Source organism: Chaetura pelagica, unplaced genomic scaffold, assembly GCF_000747805.2.
Source record: "Chaetura pelagica isolate M959 unplaced genomic scaffold, ChaPel_1.0 scaffold249, whole genome shotgun sequence".
Lineage (NCBI taxonomy): Eukaryota > Metazoa > Chordata > Aves > Apodiformes > Apodidae > Chaetura > Chaetura pelagica.
The window spans coordinates 1,190,163-1,198,229 of NW_009954538.1; the positions used below are offsets into that span (position 1 = coordinate 1,190,163).

Here is an 8,067-nt window from a genome sequence, read left to right on the forward strand (position 1 = left end):
AGGGGGGCGGTGCGGCCGAGGTGCTCCCCTGTGAGGGCGGCAGCGCCGCTGTGGTGCTGGGGGAGAGCGCGTGTTTGTTCGTGAGAGGAGAAGCGCGGGAGGCGTGAGGAGAGGCTGAGGCGATGGGCGGGAAAGCGGCTCCCTGGGGCGGGCGGCCCGCGGTGTGTGAGGGGCGGCGGCCTGAGCCCTCCCCGGTGCTGTAGGGACCCGGCGCTCCGAGGAACGCGGGGATCTGCCTCTGCCCTGGTCTGCCGCGCAGCCCGCTTGCAGTACTGCTCATCACCAGGTGTGTAGATGTGCACATGGGTTCCACAGCCCTGCTGAGGCGGGAGCTCCAAGGGAGCCGGCCCCAGCTGGTGCCTTAGAAAAGCAGGACTTCATACCGAAGCTTTCTCACGGCTCCTTTCAGCTGAGCCCAGGCCATACCACTTTTCCCCAGGGACATCTCTAACTGTCTATTGAATGCAGGCTAATTAAATACATAAAGGATTTTTTTAATGGCCCCTTCAGATTTTAAAGAGCCACCAATCTCCAGGTTTTGACAGTATCACAATAAGCCAAACAGCTGGATTTGGAATAAAAATTATAACATAAGGAAATAAGTTTTCAGGATTTTAATCTCCAAGTTTGTTTCCCTGTCATATTTTGTCTGAATTGGAGTAATTTATAGAAACCTTTTTCTCCAGTAACCTTTCCAGGAAGGCTTTTCTGTCTATTACAAAATGCTATTTGCTATCTCTTTCTGCCTCTGCATATTCCCTGCTTGTCTCATCTTAATCTAAAAAAAACAGCCTTTAATGTAATAAACTCTTTATAGTAGGAACTCTCATTAATACAAGTTTATACAGAGCTTACAAAAATAGAATCTCAAATAAAATGGGATTACCATTCCTGGTAATGTAATCTCAGCTAAGCTAGGGTAAATATAAATGCACCTACTACTGTATATTTCCTCATGGTTTTCTAATTATTCCTTGTGAATTGTATTAGTTTTCAACATAAAACACAGGAGATTTGGTTCTGGTACACATTTTCTCTTACTTCAGATGGAATTAAACTCATTTATATCTCAGCTCAATTCAGCCACGATCAGTCCATATTTGTGGTCCATTTTAGTAACAGGAAAAACACCAAGAAAAATGCAGATTCTGAATGCTCAATCAGTTGATGTTGGCTAACCTCAGAACTTGTTGCAAGCTATAGTAATAGAAACTTGCTCCAAATTGAGTTAAATTTTTCCAAGTGTGGGCTGAACGAACAAAGATGTCAATAAACTGTATGGTTTGCAAGTTTAGTTACTGGATGGGTTTTGTTTTCCTGCTTTAGGTACTCATAGTGTTCTTAAGGCACAACTGCTCAGAATATGCTCTAAAGTCCTTTTCTTCTAGAACGTTACTCAAGCAAAGATCCTGTAAGGAATTTAGGCAGCTAAGAACTTTTTTCAGTATTGAGTATTGTCCTTAATGATTCTTTTACTAAAGGGAGTAGGAGTTTAATTAATAAAAAGAATTTGTCTGATTTTTTTTTCCTAGCCAAATTAACATTTTTCATTTGTTAGAATATTTATAGTTCATATTCGTTTATAACAGCATCCTCTTCTAAGCCTCAGAAAGGTTTGTCCAATAGAGATTGGATCCAGGTTGTGAGTAGGGTGTAACTATTTTTATTTCCTGTGATGACTGTTGTGAATTTTTTAACTGAAATGTGTTTGTCATTATGTAGTACTTGGAGATTAGGGTGGTTATGACCCTGGAAAGTTAAAGTGTGACAACTGGGAAAGGGACTGAAAGATGGGAATAGATAAATGAGGACAGCAGTCAAAAGTAGAATATGGAGAGCAAATGATTAAAGTGTTTTGTTTGGTTTTTTTTAAATAAAAGTCAGTTATAGAAGGAAAAAATCAAGGAAAATTTTCATAGAAAATTGAAAGAGGAAAAAGCTCCCAGTGGAACTGAGAGAAAATGAAAGGAGATGCAGGAGACTTAGATCTACTTGAAAGGTTAAATGAGCTTCATAGTGGGTGCTAGTGTATGTGATTTGCCTTTTTTTTCCTAAAAAGTATATGTATAGTTTTTACATTGAGAGAATTCCATTTAGGAAGCCTAGATGAAGTGCAAGAGGGGGTGTATTTCCAAAGGCTGTAAAGTGCCTAACGCTTGCAGAGTCAGTCTCTCAGGTGGCCAGCTGCCTACCATGTTAAACACTGAGTAAAGATTCAAATATGGAGTAAAAAAGCCCAAATGATCAAGTAGCCAGATGAATTACTAACTGATAAACTGCAAGTATATAAGTAAGCACTTTTTGGATAGTATTTTAATTAAGGTAAGGATATACGACAATATACTAAAGGGTGTTTAGCAAATGCAGGAATACTGCATCTGAAATAAATGCTGTCTCATCAAACAAATAAGAAACATGACACAATATGGAATCAATGATGAGGAACAAAATGGGAGATTGTGTTTCATCAAGCTACAATGACAGGAATGTAACTGCAGTGGCACATACCTCCCTAGCAAGATCAGGATGATGGGGGGCTATAGCAAAAAATAGGTTTCAGAAATTCATATTCTACACACTCCAGTCCTGCTGACTCATTGATTCTGAGCAAGTAATTTCCTTTACTTGTGCCTCAGTTTTATTTTTGCACAACAGGAATGTGCAGTTGCCGCAGAATGATTGAAACTTTCATGTTTCCATAGCACTGCCCCGTTGAGTATAACTAGATCACTTCATAGGAGAGCTGAGTAGTTGATGCACTTAGTGTGTTTTCTGTTAAACTGCCAATTTTAGTTAAGCTACTTCATTATGGGTCAAATTCTTAAATGCTTGCTGAAATAGCTATTATTTTAGCTCGAGCAAGGGTTTTACTTAAGTGAGATGCAAACTAAGTATGTTGAGAAGAGGCTTGCAAGTAAAATGGTGAAATTTACCATTGTAAAATATGTGGCAAAAAACTGTATAAAATTAATAATGAAAACTTCTGTATGCTTCATTAAAATCACATTCTTAAAAACAAGCAAGCACATGCTTTCTTAGCTAGGTATTTTTGTATTATTTTTTTATTTCCCTGCTTTTTGTTCTAATAAATAACTTCAGTGCCAAAATAATTGTGGGTGCTAAGTCTATTCACAGTGTACTGGAAGGTAATTTTAGCCTAAGAGTCACTCTGGTAGCACAGCACGTCTGGTTTTGTTAATTCACCTTATGACAGAAGCTGTAGAATATACAGGCAAACAGCTGCACTAATGCTGTGTGTGTGTTTGTGGACTTGCAAGGGACAACATTTCTAACATAGTGGTGAGGACTTCTGCAGAATTTAAAAAAGTGGGAGGGAGGTGACAGGGGAAATCAAATCATGTTTGCAGGTGAAACAAGGCTCTTGAAATTTCCTGTCTTCTCAGTAATTATCATCAGCCCAGTGAAAAATAATCTGTATTTAATGATAACCTTGACCTCAGTAGTTAAGGTTTTAAGAATGATGGGTATGTGACTGTAACCAACCTGATAAGAGTTTCCTCATGAAAAAAGAGTAACTGCAAATTAGGGCATATAGAGAATATGCTAATTTCAAGGTGATTTTTCTGTGTTTGTTGGGGGGGTTGGGGGTGTTTTTTTTACAATTTTGCAAATTTACCGTTGTTTGTTTGATTTTTTCTCATTAATTGTACTTGGAGAACTGGCTGCTAATTAACTCTACTGTACTTCAGGAAAGAACTGCTAGTGCTGAAGGGGAGACAAACCTTTTTACGGTGGTTATAATGAACTGCCCAAGGGCCAGCCTCATACTGCTTGGAGGAAAGATTTTGAGAACCTGCTATCAAAAGGTAAGATTTTTGAGATCTAAAGTACTGAGTCTTTCATGGAACCATAATAGTGATTGCATAAGGTGAAGCAACTCTGGTAGTTGAAGCAATTCACATCTTCAGTGATTCTTGAGGCAACAGACAGAAAATTGCGTCTCTTGAATATTGTAAGAAATACAGGTGTATCCATTCTTAGTTGTCTTCCTGAATTAACGTTGTTGTGCTAGTTTACTTGTCCTTCTCAGGACAGCACAGTAGTTTAGCTATTAATCTGTAAATACCAAACATTCCTACTTGAATTGCATGTTTGGGACTGTATTGTAATGTATATTTTATACGAGAAAGTTGCCTGTCAGGTTTCCTTAGCTAGGCATGGATGTTTATTTCATGGAAAGTCGATTAGATGGAATCTTAGCTTGTATTCCCGTTTTGATGAGACCCTTAATGTGGCAATCTTGTTTTGAATGGCTCAGGTTGCTTTGGTTTCAGGCAGTCTAGAATAAGTTAAACTGGGCAGAGTGGAACAAAAGGGAGAGTAAATATCAAAGGTTGGCTTCCAAAACTGGGTTAAATTAGTTTAACAACAAAAAGTTCTGTAGTTTAGTATCCGCTCAACCAGATTCTGTTGTGGACTGCCATGAACCAGATGGACTACACAGTGTATGAGTGCAGTGAGGAGACTGATCAAAAAGAAGAAAAGCAAACAGTGCAGTTTTCTCTTTTTGAAATAACTGCATACTTTTCATAGCATCATACACCTCACTATTAGCAGTTACCGTAGTTTTTAGTGAGAATGCTCAGTAACTTTAAACAACAGAGTGGTTTGTCTGCTTCTAGAGGAGAAAGCTGACAAATCACTAACCCACATCTGGATCACAAAGGAAACTGTGCTATCTCCAAGTCTGAAATCCTTGCTTCTAGGGTTAGCATTCTCATGGGATGATTCCCAAGAAAAAATTGAGAAAGCTTTAAAAACCTAAATTTAAGAAGTAATCAACCTAACAAGTAATGAATGCTGAACTAATTGCTTGTTAGATCAGTCACAGTTAATTAAAGTTTCAGTGCAAGCCCAGAGAAACTGACAGCTACTTGCTGAAAATGCAAGTGTGCCATGAAATGTGCAATGTTGTGTATTTCTGTGAAACACATAATGGAAATGGTTCCTACGACTGAATTAGCTGGCACAAGTGCTATGCAGAAGTGTCTCTGCTAATATTATAATCCATGTGAAATAGTGACTAACCTGCTTAAAGAGCATTATAATGGAGACTATTCAAAAAAATCTCAGTAGCCTCAGTAACTACACAGATGCATGAGTTGAGAATGTTCAACAAATAGATATGACTCAAATCTAAGTAACTCCAATATATTTGAATAGATTTGACTGTAACACAGTCTTGGGTTACCTCCTGTATTTGCAAACCAATTTAAGGTCTGCACTTCAGAGTAAGGCCAGTAGCAATTCATCTGTGGTGAAGGGGGCAATGTACAGTCCCAAATGGTACACATATGTTCAGAGCAAAAGAGGATTTTTAATACTATTGAAATACCAATCGAACTGCTTCAGCAGGGACCAGACAGCTGCAAAACATTTTGGGACAGCTTAGGAATTCCCATGAGCAGAAGCAAGACAGGAAATGGTGAAAAGCTGAATAAAGTAGCTGAGGAAAATGCCTTTATTTAAAAGAGAGGTGAATTGAAAAGAAATTCAGCAGTTCTCAGAGTAGATGTCAGAGAAAATAGATTAGGAATCATCTGAGAAGGGGAGGAAAATCTGCATACTGAAAATGTTAATTTTTAAATTCAAGTTTAAAATTCTCTTTCACATAATCTGAACCTCTGTCTTCAAGACAGTAACTAGCTAGTTGTGATGATAAATGAGTTCAAAGGTAATCATACCTGTACACTTATCTAGGCAAGTATGGGGAAATGACATTCAGTCATCATATTAAATTTAGGGAACTTCCTATTGCAAATCTGTTCATAATGATGAGCCAAGTTCTGTCTTAGTATGGCACAAACTGCTTATTTGCAAATAGAAGAAATTTGGCTACATTGTAACAAATGCGACTTGAATGACTACTTTGATAGTCTAATATTCTGAGACTGGATAAGTTTGGGACCAGAAAAAGCTACAAGAAGTGGTACTCCAGGCATCTTGCTGAAGTCATAAGGTGAGAGAGGCCAGTATAATCTGAGTGGAAGTCCTAAAGGGAGAGATTCAGCCAGTACCATGTCAGAGCACTGAGAAGCTGAGGTGAACATCTGTGTTGCTCTCCTTGTGATTTTCGTGGGAGTGCAATGTGCTGGTGGTCATCTTTAACAAATATCCAGCAACAAACCCAGAATATGAGCTCTCAGCCTGCTGATCTTGCCTCATGGCAAGTGTGAATGGGTCACTTGCCAAGAAACAGCCATGCTTTGGGGTGAATACTTAGCTTTTACCTAAAGAAGCAGGCAGGGCGATTTGGATGGTGCCTTTTAAACAGGAGGGCTGGAAGCTGAAACCAGAACATTCCATGGCAACTGGAGAAAGTTCTGAGGAAAGTGCAGTGAGAGCGGCAGGACCCCCCCCCTCCCCCTGCCTAGAGGAGAGACAAAGAACAGGGAAGGAGGGAACTGAAATAGGAAGCAGGAACCATGTCAGGAGGCTGGGGACTAAAAGAAAGCAAATTAATAAACCACTGGGGGAAAAGGCGCACAACTGACCAAAGCCACTAGGAAAGATAAGCAAATTCCAGATTCTTTAACTGCTCTGCGTGTGTGTGTGCATGCAGCCTGGCTGGTGTGTTTAAATACAATCATTTCCCTCACTGTAGCAAGTACAACTCTTGAGTCTGCAGCACACAGACTCATAGAATGTGAGCACTGTATTATCTATATAGTACAGTGTATTTGAGCTGGGTTTGTCAGCATTGCTACCGCTCGAACAACCTCAAATTTCTAAAAATAAAAGTTCATAGCAGGGTGTGTGCATACATGATGCAGTAGTAAAAAGCTCCTGCTAATATTCAGCCTGCAGTGTAGACAGTTTCTGTCAAAAGCAGGAGAAATCCGGTGTACAGGCTGTGGGCACTGTGTAGCCTTAAGTGTTAATGTAATACTGCATTTTGGAAGTGGGAAGCTTGGTGTGCTCATTTGCACATCAGTACCCAGAATGCTTTTTCAGTTCCACCACTCTTTAATTCAAGTGCTGGGTTGGTGCTCTTGGAAGGCTCTGTAGTTTGTGACGCCCTCGGATGCACTAAGTTCAGTGTTTTCCACGGAACAGTTTAAGTGACGATGTTGGTTCGTGAATAGGTCACCTAAGGATTCTTAATGAGGCTTAATGTTAAAAATGCAAAGAAGTGTCCTTGAACACTTTAAAAAGTGTTGTCTTTACCAAAACAAAGGACTCTGCTTAGAGAGTGTGTGTGGGTATGGGGGGGGGAGAGTATTTCTTCAAAAGCAGAGAAAAATTCTCAAAGACAGAGAGCAAATTTCTGCTGAAAATGAGTAATGATGATGATGATGTTGAAATAGAAGCCCTTCACAGAGAGACCTTGAGCACACACGGAGGATTCAGCACTAGGACAGTCCAAGCAACCCCTGCCAGTGGATTTACAGCGGTGCATTTTGAAGTGTTGAACTTCGGGCCTGGGGAAGGCTGGCTCCGGGGCAGCGGGAGCCTGGGGTGTGCTGGGTGCCGTGGGAAGCCGCGGGGCTCAGCGGGGCGGCAGTTTCCCCAACATGGAGGCAGGAGCTTGGGGTTGTGCAATTGCCCGCAGCCCCCAGCCCGCGGGTACCGTTTCTCCCAAACGCTCCCGAGAGGAGGGCATTTGGCAGCGGGAGCCTGGGGTGTGCTGGGTGCCGTGGGAAGCCGCGGGGCTCAGCGGGGCGGCAGTTTCCCCAACATGGAGGCAGGAGCTTGGGGTTGTGCAATTGCCCGCAGCCCCCAGCCCGCGGGTACCGTTTCTCCCAAACGCTCCCGAGAGGAGGGCATTTTTGCACTGGAAGAAATTCCCCCTGTGCCCCTTCCCTCCCCCACCGTGCCGGCGCCTCGCTGTTTTAGACAGGCTGAGAGTTGATCCTAGTACGGGGGGGGGAGGTGGGGGTGAGAATTGCAATGAAAGAGCGGGGGGAGGCCGGAGTGCTCTGCAGCCCCTGGCCCCTCTGGGATCAGCTCTTCCCAGGCGAGGCGAGGAGGTGGGGGCCGCTCTGCGCCTCTGCAGCTCCGGGAGGGGTTTGCATTGGACGCCTAGGGAGGGGGGGAGGTTGCCTG

General features: G+C 41.9%; 1 protein-coding gene across 1 annotated transcript in view; it reads right to left on the reverse strand.

The window, feature by feature from the left end:
* Window positions 1-692, reverse strand: part of DRG1 (developmentally regulated GTP binding protein 1) — a 6,490-nt gene extending 5,798 nt beyond the window's left edge. Inside the window, exon 1 of the mRNA XM_010004816.1 lies at window positions 675-692. The gene's annotated coding sequence lies outside the window, so the exon portion shown is untranslated. The remainder of the gene's footprint in view (window positions 1-674) is intronic.
* Window positions 693-8,067: the final 7,375 nt, after the last annotated feature.